The sequence below is a fragment of the Arachis hypogaea genome, chromosome 15 (assembly GCF_003086295.3).
Source record: "Arachis hypogaea cultivar Tifrunner chromosome 15, arahy.Tifrunner.gnm2.J5K5, whole genome shotgun sequence".
In the NCBI taxonomy this organism is placed as follows: Eukaryota; Viridiplantae; Streptophyta; class Magnoliopsida; order Fabales; family Fabaceae; genus Arachis; species Arachis hypogaea.
Window position 1 is genome coordinate 27,265,020 of NC_092050.1, and position 15,178 is coordinate 27,280,197.

Here is a 15,178-nt window from a genome sequence, read left to right on the forward strand (position 1 = left end):
CGGTCGGTCGAACCGAACCGTGATACGGCCGGTTTTTGAAATTTTTCCCAAAACACCGTGTTTTGCATGGTGGAATGGCCAAAGGGAACCCTAGTCACAGAGGCACACAGCCCACTCACTCACCCCTCTCCTCTCTCGAGCCTTCACTCTCACCTCTCACGTTTCCAGTCTCCACTCTCACTCTCTGTTGAGCCACCACCACTTCCGTCTAGCCACCGCTGCCATCGCAACATCCGTTGAGCCAACGTCAGAGGAACCGTCACAAAATCATCCTTTGAAAATTGCAGCCACCACCAGCGCCAGTTTCCGTCGCGCAGTGTCCTCCCGCCAGCGCCAGCTCTGTTTGACACTTTCTGCCGCGCCGCTGTCCCTGCTAGCTTTGTATTTTTCTAGTTTTATAGCTTCTAAACCTAGGATTAAACTCTATTGATTGTAATAATAATTGTTAAAGCATGATTAATTCATTTAATTGTTGAAGCTGATATCTAGTTATTAGAATATTTTTCAGAAATTGTTTATAATGTTCTTCACATCAAAAGTGCTTACTTGTTGATTCTAAATTTTGCTGTTGATTGCTTGAAGCATGAATAATTGTTGAAGCTGATTGCTGGTTATTAGAATATTTTCCAGACACTGTTTGGAATGTTCTTCACATCAAGAGTGATTAATTGTTTGTTCTAAACCTTGCTTTTGATTGCTTGAAGCATGATTAATTGTTGAAGCTGATTGCTTGAAGGCTGAAGCATGATTAATTGTTGATAGATTTATTTTTTTCTTGTCTCTATTTCCAGGAAATCATTCAGCTATCCTTTTTTCTCTCAACTTGATGGCCCAGTGATTGGAAATGGCTCATTTAAATCGTCATTCTTATTTCCAGGGTATAAATAGATTTCTATTCTTTCATAACTGCCTACATTTGTATGTTTTCTTTTGTTGTCATGTTGACTTTTGTTTATTGATAGTATAAAAGAAGGATTTTATCTGGGTCCACCACTGAAAGATAAGCTTCCCAAGGTATATTCTCCTTTGTTAACCTTTTGGATATTACCACTGATAATATATAATCCTGTTTGTAATATTTGTGCAGAATTCTACACAAGGTTATGTATTGTTAGGGGCAATTTTGTATGGGAAACTGTCATTTTCTGAGGGGAGAATAAAAATCCAGAAAAGCACCCTGCATCATATCAACTAACAATATACAAGGTTCTGTATTGCTAGTGATTAATTGTTTGTTCTAAACCTTGCTACTGTTTTTTAATTTATGAGTATGCTGTTTTTTAAATTTTTGTTGATAGATTTATTGATTTCAGAGTTTAGGGTGATTATTTGTTGCTGTTTTTTAATTTTAAACTAAATTGATGCTTTCAAAAATTAACAAACAGTAGATGTCCCATGTTATTAATTTAGAGCAAGGAAATCATGAAGATGTTGTTATTGGAGGAGGACTTAGGAGTGATGATGATGATGGTAGTGTATTTTTCTGATGCAGAAGACAGGTTCAAGCCACTCTCATTTCTAATATTTTTTACTTCATTCTTTAACTACAAAATTTGGTTTTTGATGTTTTTAAATGCTGAATTTGATTGATTCTATGGATATTTAGACAGCCTTTTGTTTATGATTCATGAAATTGAGAATTGGATTGTTTGGTATTGCTCTATATGTATACTTGTTCTATGTCTTAGTGCTGAGTCTCACAAATATTCTCGAATTACTTACAGCTATGGTTTCCTTCTTGAATGAGATTTTATTTTTCCAAAAGAAATCATAGAGGATTAGGGTTGTGGATTTTTTAATTGAGTGATGAGTGTAAAGCTGAAGATGATGATGACAAAAGTACTTGAAACATATGATTAAGAGTGTTTTAAAAAAAATTTTGAGATTGTAAATTGATAAGATCATATAGTTTTTGTGTGTTTATTTATATTTTATCTATTATTTTATTATAAAACGGTTTTTCGCTTCAACCACGATCGAACCGGTTAAACCTGTAAACCAGTAAACCAGTAACTAGAGTTGTTTGATAACCGGTTCGATTTTCAGAACCTTGATTATTACGTACTCTCTCAATTTTATTATGGTATCAGAGCTCCTAGTAGCTCTACTGATGACCATACATGGTCAAAACAACGAATCCAAACAATTCATCTTCACCATTAGTCTCTTCCGGTGGTTCACCTTCACCCACCATGGATGATGCCAACCCTTCTCAAAATCCAACTAGCCCTTTTTACATATATCCAAGTGAGAACCCTACCTCTGTTCTTGTTTCTCCTGTGCTCACCAGAAATCATTACCACTCTTGGAGCCGTTCTTTTTCCATGGCAGTTATCTCTAAAAATAAATATGAATTTTTCACCGGCACAATTTTTTTCCCTCTTCTGATGACTCTCTGTTCTCGATCTGGGAGAGATGCAACAATCTTATTCTCTCCTGGCTCTTTCATTCTTTATCACCATCCATAACCCATAGTGTAATTTACCTCTCCACTGCCTCTTCTATTTGGCAGGACCTTCGTAAAAGGTACCTTTCACAAACTGACCTTCTTCGCATTGCCAAACTCCAAAAGAAAATATATGAATTGAAGCAAAGTTCCCTGTCTATTACTGAGCTTTTACATAGCGCTCAAAACTTTATGGGATGAGATGGAAAACTTCGGATCCCTTTCTATTTGTTCGTATCCTGCCAAAACTCACTGTCTCCAGGATTTTGTTATTTGATTTTTGAAAGGGCTTGACAAACAATTTTCAATTGTTCGATTCCAATTACCTTTGCTCCATCTTCTTCTGCCAACAACTAAGGTTTTCGCCATGGTTATCTAACACAAACGAGAGCTGCTCGCACATTCTTGATGAATAGAAAATTCTGATCGCTGCCATCGATAGTCGACGCCCTTCCTCAAGCCGCGGACATGGTTCTTCCCTTGCCGGCGTAGGACGCGGAAGTGCTCGGTCGAAAATATGCGCTCATTGTGGATGAACCGGCCACACCATTGACATCTGTTACACGAATCACGGCTATCTTCCAGGTCATCCGCATTTTCCTGGTCGACCACGCATCCCAGATCACACCACTATCTCTGTCACTAGCGCAGCTACCACACCTCCCTAATCCTTCAGTACTCAGAATCAACGTGAGAAAGATGCTAAGGATAATCTACCAGAAACAGTTTCTGGCTTGTCACTAGCCTAGCATAACACTCTTATGACTTTTCTGAAGAAAACTGAGGCTCATGCATCAGCAACCACAGATGAGACAACTCTTTCTTCCTCTCAAATTAGGCTTCTCCCAAGCCCAACTTTGGGTATCCATCATTTATGCTCTTCCTCAACTTTCTTTTTTTTAAATAATTCTTCATCTCAATCAATATTTAACGATGCTTGGATAATTGATTCAGGTGCTACTGACCATATTACTTTAAATTTGTCCAATTTTTTTTATCTTATTCTAAAATCAAATCCAACATCGTACATATGCCAAATGGATCCACCGCTATTGCTTCTTATGTTGGTGTAGTTAAATTTTTAAATTCTTTAACTCTCTCCAACGTTCTTTATTTGCCTCAATTTCATTTCAATCTAATTCTTGTATCTAAAATTACTTTTATACTTCCCTAACAAAACACTTTTTCAAGATTTTCTTGTCACTTTCAAGAATTGAACATCTTGAGGATGATTAATTTGGGTAGCTTACGAGAAGGATTGTATGTTCTTACACAAACGTCTTCTGTCAATAATTCATTGTAATCACATTCCATTGTCTCCACTCATACCACTTATCTCATGTCTTTCAAATTATGGTATTTCGGCTTAGGATATATTTCTGGACACAGACTTGACATATTACATAGACAATTTTCCTTTATTCCAACACACTATGATGAAGTTTGTGATGTATGTCATTTTTCCAAACAAAGAAAACTTTCTTTTCATATTAGTATAAATAAAATGACTGCTAATTTTAAATTATTGCATTTAGATATTTGGGAGCCCTTTCGCCAAAACTCTATTCATAATCATAAATATTTTTTAACTATTGTGGATAATTTTAGCCGATTTACTTGGGCCATTTTACTAAAATCAAAGAGTGAGGTGTCACAACACATTAAGAATTTTATAGCTTTAGTAAACACCCAATTTAATTCAATGGTTAAAATTATTAGTTTTGACAATGGGCCTGAATTTCTTTTACATGATTTTTATTCATCTCAAGGCATCATTCATTAACGAAGTTGCGTTGAAACTCTCTAATAAAATAGAATGGTCGAATGTAAACATCAACACATTTTAAATGTTGCACGTGCTCTTATGTTTCAATCAAATTTACCTCTTACTTTTTGGTGCTTGATAAACCGCTATTTTACGATTTATTTTATATTGAATTGAATGGATTTTATCCATTATTCTCACACTTATTCATATAATTCACATGTTTTACATTTTCCTTCCTAATTTTGTGCTATGATTGAAAACATGCTTCTTTGGTCTTAAATTTGCTAATTTTTAATCCTCTCTTATTCCCATTTGATGCCGTGATACGTGTGTTAAGTGTTTTAAGGGTTTATAGAGCAGGAATGGCTTAGAGAATGGAAACGAAGCATGCAAAAATAGAAAAAATACAAGACATTGAGAATTTCAGAAGCTAGTAGGATGAGCACGCATGGACGATGCGTACGCGTGACTTGTGCAGCAGACAAATGACACGCACGTCTGGATGACGCGTATGCATGACTAGGAATTCTTTCAGCGACACGTACGCGTGGCCGACGCGTACGTGTGACAAAGCATCACGTGCTGCAGATATCAGAATTCGTGGGGGCGATTTCTAGGCTACTTTAGACCCAGTTTCAGGCCCGAGAATACTGATTAGAGGCTGCAGAGTGGAGCTGGATGGGGAAATCAATCATTCACTTCTCATACACACAATTATTAGGTTTTAGATATAGTTTTCTCGAGAGAGAGGCTCTCTCATCTCTCTAGGTTTTAGGGTCTTAGTTTGATTTCTTCTCCAATTCAGAATTTTATCTTGCTTTAATTCAGTTTCTCTTCTACATTCTATTATTCTAGCATCTTAGTTTATCTTCTCTTATTGATTTCTCTATTTTCCCAATTTATTTTATGAACTCTTCATGTTAGATTCAATTTCCATATTAATGCAATTTATGTTTTTATGTTTATGATTGTTTTCTTTACTTTTTTATTATTGTTTCCTCTTGCAATTGTTAGTCTTAGATTTTGCTATGTTTTGTTAGTTTTCCATGTCTTTATTTTATACCTTCCAAGTGTTAGATAAAATGCTTGATTGGATTTTACGTTAGATTTTTATGTTCTTAGCTTAGATTGAGTAAATTGTAGACTCTTGAATTGTCAAAGTCTCTTGTTGGTTGGTGATTGAAAGTTGCTAGTTGGCTTGAGCTTCACTATCTCTAGTCTTTGATTAGGACTTGTGAACTCAAGTTGAATTGCTCACTTGACTTACCTTCAATTGTTAGAGGTTAACTAAGTGAGAGCAAAAGGCAATTACCATCACAAGTGACTATGATAATGGGGATAGGAATTCCAATTATCAATCCTTGCTAAGACTTTTCTTAATTGTTAGTTTACTTCCTTGTTGTTTACATTTCTTATCTCTTATTCCAAAACCCCAAAAATACTTTTCTATAACCATAATAAACTACACTTCCCTGCAATTCCTTGAGAAACGACCCGAGATTTAAATACTTCGGTTAATTTTATTGGGTTTGCTTCAGTGACAAACAATTTAAACATTGATTGAGGTTTACTTGTCGGTTTAGAACTATACTTGCAACGTGATCATTTTTGTGAAAATCTTTACCGACATTTTTCCTCCGTCAAGTTTTTGGCGCCATTCCCGGAAAATTGCAAATGTGTACCTTATTATTGGTTATTGTATATATTTATCTTTTGCTTGTTTGTTAGTTTTTGTTAGTTTTAGACTTTGTTGCTTATTTTTATTAGTTTTTATTTTTATTTGCTACTATGAATTCTCATCCCTTTGGCTATGAGAGTGGTTACAACTATGTTGTAGGGAATGAAAGCTACAATGAGGATATGCATCAAGGATGAAACCATCAAAGGTGGGAGGAGCCTCGAGCATATGATCAACCTTTTCGGCAACAACCTCCACCAATGTACTATAAGCAAGAGCCATTCCAGGATGCATATCAACCCAATAGCCATGGTGGACCCCCTTGTAGTTACCAACAAGCCTCCTCATATGCCTATGAACCCCCTCCTCAACATAGCTTTGAACCACCATACTCACAAGCCCCTTTCTACCATTCACCTCCATATGACCCTAACCCTTATCCACCATACCAACCACCATATGAGCCAAATAAACCATACATAGAGCAACCCCAATTCTAACCCAATTACTCCTAAGAACCACTACCTCAATATACACCACCTCCAATGTATGCAAGCTTTCAACCACAATATGATCCTAATTATGTTAGCCAAGCGGAACAAGAGCCACAAGATCATTTTAAGGAAGCAATGGATAGACTTCAAGCAACCATCCATCAAATGGAGCGAGAGAAAAGACGAAAAGCACACGAAGCTCTCATGGCTAACAAATCTCAACTTGAGAACAAGGGATTGAAGTGTGTTGTACAACAAGTAGAACAGATAGAGAGTGTTGAACCGCCACATCCTTATCATGATGAACCACCCTCTTATCATGAACCTTTCCTCCCAACTAATGAATCCTCATATCCACCCCAATCTCCAATGGATGACACTCTTGGTGTTGTTCTTCAGGAGCAAAGAGAGATGCAAAGGACGACACTAGAGTTCATAGCTACCTTGACCGAGGTAGTAGATAATTTAGCTTCACTGTACTTCAACACTCAAAGTACACCTATGGCTACATGTGGAGAATCTAATGAGGAACATAGCATGACGGAGAGACTAGAAACTCCGGTGAAAAGTGAGGAATGTGGCTTTGTATTGGAATTAGAAAAAGTTGTAATTGTTGCAGAGGAAGAAGTGGTTGAAGACTTAGGAGATGCTGAACCTCCATGGGAATCTAGAGTTGTAGAGTATTCCTCCAAGAAGCTTGAAATCGATGTTGAGGAGGCTAGTACACAACCTCTAAGGCATATTTCCTATGAAGAATTGGACGGAATAGATCAAGACAAGCTCCCTTGGTGATGATGATCATCAATCAAGCCATCCTAGTAATAAATTTGCATCAACAAGTGAACCCCTTGAGTTAGAAGAGCCTTCTCCCGATGAAATTGAAAGCAATATTGACGTAGATTTCTCTCAACCTCATACTTTTGATTTGAGTGATGGAGAAGAGTTGGATGAATTCGGTAAAGAAGAGCTTGAAAGTGAAGAATCTTTTCAAAAGGTGGAAGTCCCTCGGAAAGGTTGGACGGGAATTGAATATGCTTTGTCAAGATCGTTGGAGACTTTTCTACCTAGGTTGTCATCTACTCCTTCATTTAAGTGGGTAAAACTTATCTCTATTAGATTTACTGTCCCACTTGAGTATGGTATTCTTGAAATAGATGGCCAACTTAGGAGGCTTTGCAGAATTAAGCGTAAGAGAAGGATGTTTAGTGGTTGGAGTTACAAATCAAGCCTCATCAAGGTTGAGATTTCAAGAGCTAGATACAAGGGCTGGACTAGTGATAATTTGGTTAGATCTAAGAGAAGAGTTTAGTACTTCATTGAGAATTCGGATTGCTTGCCACCCGGTTGCAACAATGATGATCCACTTAAAGACGGGTGTAGAAATAAGATTTGGAATCCCGGCATACAAGAGGATCAACTTTGGAAGCTCAAATCTTGTGGAGAACTTCATCAAGGCTTGGTGAATTCACTGGAAAATGTTGGATCTTATTGGAAGTCCAAGCATTGGTGGAAGTTTCAAGATGAGTTCAAGTACAAGTCACCATGACAAGGAGCTCACCAAATGTCCAACTTAAGGACTCTAACTAAAAGTGCTAGGTGGGAGACACCCCACTATGGTAAATTCTTTCTATTTTCTCTTTTATTTATATTGGTCATAAGTCAAATTTTCATTTTTAGTTAGGTTTATTTAGTTTACATTGTGATTTCTCTTGTTTATTAATGTTTGACATTACTTTGGTAGCCTGTTAAATTTAAAAAAAAAAGAGACTGCCACGCGTGCGCGTGACCGACGCGTACGCGTCGATGCCCAAAAATGGACCATGCAAAAATAGTTCTGAGACAATGCGAGCGCGCGGTCTGGACAGAGAGTTGTGCCAGGACCGCGCTGGTGGGGTGCCAACCGCACAACCCAATCCACGCGTGCGCGTCACTGACGCGTACGCGTCACTTGCATTTTTTTTCCATCCACGCGTAGGTGTGGACGACGTGTACGCGTCATTCCTTTATGTCGTCTTTTGGTACAGCGAACAGAGAGTTGCGCTGCCACTGTGCGCGTACTATGCGAGGCGAACAATTCACACCCACGCGTATGCGTGGGAGATGCTTACGCGTCGCGTCCTGTTTTTCATTCTATTACTTTCTTCCCTACTTTCTTATTCTTTCCTCTTCCCTTTCTTCTTCCTTTTCTTCTTCCCTTCTTACTTTCTTCTTCTTCATTTCTTTTACTTCTCATCCTTATTCTCTTTTATTCTCTTTTGCTTATTGCATTTGCATACTATCATTCATTGCATTCTTGCTTTGTGCATGTTTTTATTTTATTTTCTAAGTTTACTAATTTTCCATTGGTGTTAACTTTTCTTACTCAACTGTTGCATATTTCTTGCATTGTTTTCGGTGCTTCTTGACTTGTTTGGTATTTATTCCATATTCCATTTGCTTCTATTATTTTCTCACTCACATATTATAGCTACCATGTAGTTGAGAACCTCATTATTATTTGGCATTAGCCGACCCATATTTTATTTGTTTACATATCTTTGTTTGTAAGTTCTTCTTCTTTCTTCTTCTCTTCTTTCAGGCTGGCCACCAAGAGGAAAAGGAAAAGTTTCTAACTGGGGCACAAGAAGTCTCTCTGCCCCATCTTTTGAAGAAAAGCATCAGCTGTAGCCACCTGTACAGTTGCAAATCTTTGTATGCACCGAGGACGATGCAATCTTTAAGTGTGGGGAGGTCGATACTAACTTTCATGAGTTAGTTATTTTCTTCTCAACACTAATGTTTAATTTTTTTGTTAGTTCATTGTTGTATTTGCATGATTGATTGCATGTTTGTTAGATTTTGTGCATATTCTACCACTACTTAGTTGAAGTGATGAATTCTTTTCCAAAAAAACTGTTTAGAGCATTTCACTAATTTGAATTAAAATTTTTTGTTGAACTTGCTTGAAAAAATTTATTTTGGAACATGGTTTAGAGCTCGAACACACAAAACCAGTGAGATTTTGAACCTATTTGATTAGTTGTATTTTATCAACTAATGTTTTATTTTGGTGTGTGTTGTTCTCTCTAAAATTGTGATCTTTGTTTTGCTTGATTCTATATTTCTATTTTTTTATGTATGCATGCACTTGCGTGATTGAGGCCTTTGTTTCACTGAGCTCACATACCCATATGGCCTTACCCTTTCATTATCCTTTGCAAACCAATGTTGAGCCTTTTTAACCCCAATTGTTCTTTACTTTAGCACATTATTAACTCTAAGCGGAAAACAATAATGTCCTTAATTTGAATCCTTGGTTAGCTTAGACTAGTGAGAGTGCTCATGATTTAAGTGTGGGAAAATTGGGTTTGGAACATTTGGTTTAGAATTTGGGTGTTGTATATTCTTGTGAAAAGGTGAAAAAAATAGTTGAGCACATATTCCTACATTCAATACCTTAATCATATGCATTGAGAAAAACAAAAGAAAAAAAAATAAAAAAAAGAGAGAAAAAGAAAAAAAAAACAAGCAATAAAAAGGGGATAAAATACCCCAAAGTAAGTGGTGGTAGCAATGCATGTGAGCTGTACTCAAAATTGGGATGCATGAATATATGGTAAATACAGTTAATGGGTAGTTAGATTTTGTGTTCTAATTACATGGATTGTCTTAAGTTAGGTTGGAAGTTTGAGTTAATCAAGGATTCAGATTTTAGTCAACTTGACCAAATACAATCCTACCTTGACCCTAACCCCATTACAACCCTTAAAAGACCTCTTAATATGTGTATTTGTGCATTAAATTTTTGTTGACTGGTAGAAGAAGAGCAAGCCTTAGAAAGCAAGGTTAGTAGAGAATTAAGAGAATCGAACCTTAAACACTTGAGCGATTAGAGTGTATACACTTCCGGTGAGGGTTCGATGCTCGATTCTTTGTTCCCAACTTTCACGAGCTTTCTTCTTGCAAGTCTATGTGTACTTCATTTTATGATTTGAATTAGTGGAATCCAGTTCATATTTGTTTTTGGAGAATTTGATTTACTTTTAACCAAGTAGGAAAAAGCATTTTTCATTTAGTTGCATTCATATAGATAGGTTGCATTTCATAAATTCTACCATTCCACCTCACCTCCTTTATAGCTTCTGTTGAGCTTAGCATGATGACATGCTAATGTTTAAGTGTGGGGAGATTGATAAACTGCTATTTTACGGTTTATTTTGTATTGAATTGAATGGATTTTATCCATTATTCTCACACTTATTCATATAATTCACATGTTTTACATTTTTCTTCCTAATTTTGTGCTATGATTGAAAACATGCTTCTTTGGCCTTAAATTTGCTAATTTTTAATCCTCTCTTATTCCTGTTCGATGTCGTGATACGTGTGTTAAGTGTTTTCAGGGTTTATAGGGTAGGAATGGCTTAGAAGATGGAAAGGAACCATGCAAAAATGGAAGGAATACAAGAAATTGAGAATTTCAGAAGCTGGTAGCGACGTGCACGTATGGACGATGCGTACGCGTGACTTGTGCAGTAGACAAATGACGCGCACGCGTGGATGACGCGCACGCGTGGATGACGCGTACGCATGACTAGAAATTCTTTCAGTGACGCATACGCGTGGCCGACGCGTATGCGTGACAAAGCGTCACGTGCTGCAGATATCAGAATTCGCTGGGGGCGATTCCTGGGCTGCTTTGGACCCAGTTTCAGACCCGAAAATACTGATTAGCGGCTGCAGAGTGGAGCTGGATGGGAAAATCAATCATTCACTTCTCATATACACAATTATTAGGTTTTAGATGTAGTTTTCTAGCTCCTCTCTCTAGGTTTTAGGGTCTTAGTTTTATTTCTTCTCCAATTCAGAATTTTATCTTACTTTAATTCAGTTTCTCTTCTACATTCTATTACTTTGGCATCTTATTTTATCTTCTCTTGTTGATTTCTCTATTTTTCCAATTTAGTTTATGAACTCTTCATGTTAGATTCAATTTTCATATTAATGCAATTTATGTTTTCATGTTTATGATTGTTTTCTTTACTTTGTTGTTATTGTTTCCTCTTGTAATTGTTAGTCTTAGATTTTGCTATGTCTTGTTAGTTTTCCATATTTTTATTTTATACCTTCCAAGTGTTTGATAAAATGCTTGGTTGGATTTCACGTTAAATTTTTATGTTATTAGCTTAGATTGAGTAAATTGGAGACTCTTGAATTGTCAAAGTCTCTTGTTGGTTGGTGATTGAAAGTTGCTAGTTGGCTTGAGCTTCACTAACTCTAGTCTTTGATTAGGACTTGTAAACTCAAGTTGAATTGCTCAGTTGACTTACCTTCAATTGTTAGAGGTTAACTAAGTGAGAGCAAAAGGCAATTACTATCACAAGTGACTATGATAATGGGAATAGGAATTCCAATTATCAATCCTTGCTAAGACTTTTCTTAATTGTTAGTTTACTTCCTTGTTGTTTACATTTCTTGTCTCTTATTCCAAAACCCCAAAAATACTTTTCTATAACCATAATAAACTACACTTCCCTGCAATTCCTTGAGAGATGACCCGAGGTTTAAATACTTCGGTTAATTTTATTGGATTTGCTTAAGTGACAAATAATTTAAACATTGATTGAGGTTTACACGGTGATTTGAAAGAAACGGTTTATATGGCACTTCCTCCTGGCATTACTCCATCCGGTCCCAATCAGTGTTGCAAGCTCCTTAAGTCTCTTTATGGGTTACGACAGTCAAGCAAAATGTGATATGAGAAACTTTCTTCTCTTCTCTTTTCTTGTCGTTGTCAACAGACAACTTTTGATTATAGTTTGTTTGTCAAAATTCTGGACAATGACATATGCATTCTGTTAGTTTATGTCGATGACATCATCATTGCTGGAAATTCTGCTGCTGAAATTGCTTCTAAGAAGATTTTATAGTGCAATTTTAAGATTAAGGATCTTGGTACACTAAAGTATTTTCTAGGCATTAAAGTTGCTCACTCTTCAAAGGGTATTTCTCTTTCTCAGCATAAATACTGCCTTGATTTATTAGATGATTTTGGATTACTTGGTGCTAAACCTGCTGCTGTCCCTATGGATAGTACTGTTAAACTTTACTAAGATGATGGTCCTCTTCTTTTAGATCCCTCTGTTTATCGCCGTCTTGTTGGTCGATTAATTTATTTGATCACTACTCGACCGGATATTATGTATGCCACCCAGCAGCTTAGCCAGTTCACGGCCTCTCCTTCTCAGGCCCATTATAAAGCTGCAAGGCGGGTTCTTCGCTATCTCAAGAATAGTCTAGGCAAAAGGTTTATTTTTCTAGAGACTCTACTTTTCAGATTTGTGAATTTAGTGATTCCGATTGGGCCGGATGCCCCGATACCTGCCGTTTCTCAACTAGCTACTACTTCTTTTTGGGGATTGTTTAGTGTCTGAAAAAAGTAAGAAGCAGACCACTGTTGCTCGTTCCTCTACGAAAGCTGAGTATCGTGCTTTGTCTAATACAACTTGTGAGCTTTTATGGATATTAAACCTATTGCAATTCTTTCACATTATTTGTGAAAGACCTCCAGTTCTGTTTTGCGATAACCAAAGTACATTACATATCGCTGCCAACCCGATTTTTTATGAGAAGACTAAACATATGGAAGTTGATTGCACTTTCGAGTTGGGATCATGAAATTACTTCCCATTCTTTCCTCACGGCGGCAGATATTTTTATCAAACCTTTGACTACTCAATCATTTCATGCTAATTTTTTTAAGCTGAATATACCATCCTTCTTTGTAGGCATATTGAATCAACCGCCTTCAGAAGTCTACGAAAAAGTTTAAAATTCAAAACTCTATTAGTTTATTAGTATAGTTTAAAATTTAAATTTCTGTTAGTTTATTTTGTATTTATGTATATACATAATTAATTATTCTTTTCTGTTTTCAATTGAATGAAAAATACACAAGTTCTTTTTATGTACTTTATCAATTTTATTACTTATTCTCTCAATTTTATTATTTATGCATAAATGATAATTTTAAACCACAAATTCATACAGGAAAACAAACACGCATATATTCATTTTTATTTTATAGTAATCTCGTAATATTGTATTTAGTTTATTTTATTTGTGTAAAATATTCTTAGAAATAATGTTTTGTAAAATATCTTCTTTAATCATCGTATTGCCTTGTTCCTTTCAATTCATGAACCACCATGATGCACTCCCCGTATTGGTTCTAGCGGTCAGGGGACCACACAAATAGGAATGTGGTTAATATTTCTATTCAATGAAATATCTCCCCTGCTCATTAAAATCTGCCACTTTTCGGCATTATTACGGTGAATTCTATACGTCTATAATTTGCTATTTATTTTTTGTTTAATTTATTTTTTATAATAAATTTTAAATATTTAAAAATTATTTATTTTTATGTTTTTTAAATTGAATATTAATTTTTAATTTTTAATAAATTAAATAGCATTTTTTAGATATCATAAAAGTTTTTATTATTAATAAATTAAAAAAAATATTTTATATCAATGTTGATACTTAAATTTTATTTTATTTCAATTATTTATTTTAATTAGTCAATGTTAATTAAATTTTTTATTTTATTATTTTTTATTTTTCTTTTTGCTCTTACATTTTTTTAATACAAATATAATTATTTATATATTGTTATATTAGTTTAACTTTTTATAATTTAAAAATCTAAATTTTAATTTTTGTTGATTTTAAAAGAAAAAAAATTAATATAAGATAAATAAAAAAAAATCACGCAATTGCGCCTTCTCGTCATCATCATGCATCACCCCTCCACTATGTCTATAGCTATTGCTGCCATTCCCACACAAACCGCAACAATCTCCAGAAGCTTATGCAAATGAAGATTTGTTTTATATAATATGTTATTCCAATTTAAACTAGATTCTGCATTTTAACGAAGAATAACATTTAGACTAATTACATAATCATTTTGTATTACAAATTATTACAATTTTGGCTAATGAATTTTAAAAGATATAAATGACAAAATAAGCTAAGCATCAGTTTGGATTGACTTTTGAAAAAAATATTTATTTTTTTTATTTTTTAAAAAAATATTTTTTAATAGACAAAAATTATTTTATATTTGAATAAATTTTTAAAAAAAAATTTTCAAGTATTAAAAACGTCTTTTATTTTTACTTTTTTAAAAAAACAAGATATTGTTAGCTTTTAAAAAAATAAATAATTTATTTTCTTAATAAAAGTACTTTTTTTAAAGATTTATCCAAATAAGTTTTAAATTGAATAAAAATATTTTATTTTAAAGCCAAAAAAATTAATCTAAACTAACACTAAATTGTGTTTGATAAAATAAATCAAACATACATAAGTATACAAGTAAATTAGTTAAATATTTGATTCAAATTTTCAAATAGAATATATCTTAAAAGGTCATTTTGTAATTTATATTTTCAGGATTATTTTGTCAATCATAATTTTCCAGGGATTAAAATGATTATTGACTTCAATGTTATAACTTACATAATTAACTAAACTTCAATTTTATTATTAAAAAATACAAATTCTGTCTTATTTTATTAGTATATATATGTATGACTAATAAGATAAATTTATTATTATTAATACAACTAGTCATTAGGGACGACAATGATTCTTAAACTCTATAAGTATAAACACCAAAATTTTAATAATTATCACTCATCTTGTAGATGATGAATTATATTAATAATAACCACTCTTTTTTAGTGTTTCAATTTTAAGTGAAAAAAATATTAGTCCCCTCCCTAATATTTGTGTTTAAAAAAAAA

General features: G+C 34.4%; 1 long non-coding RNA gene across 1 annotated transcript; it reads left to right on the forward strand.

Annotated features, from left to right (window-relative positions):
* Window positions 1-825: 825 nt before the first annotated feature.
* Window positions 826-1,194, forward strand: LOC112746967 (uncharacterized). The gene is made up of 3 exons (XR_003174686.2): window positions 826-878; window positions 963-1,014; window positions 1,088-1,194. It is a non-coding gene; the product is annotated as an uncharacterized lncRNA (long non-coding RNA).
* Window positions 1,195-15,178: the final 13,984 nt, after the last annotated feature.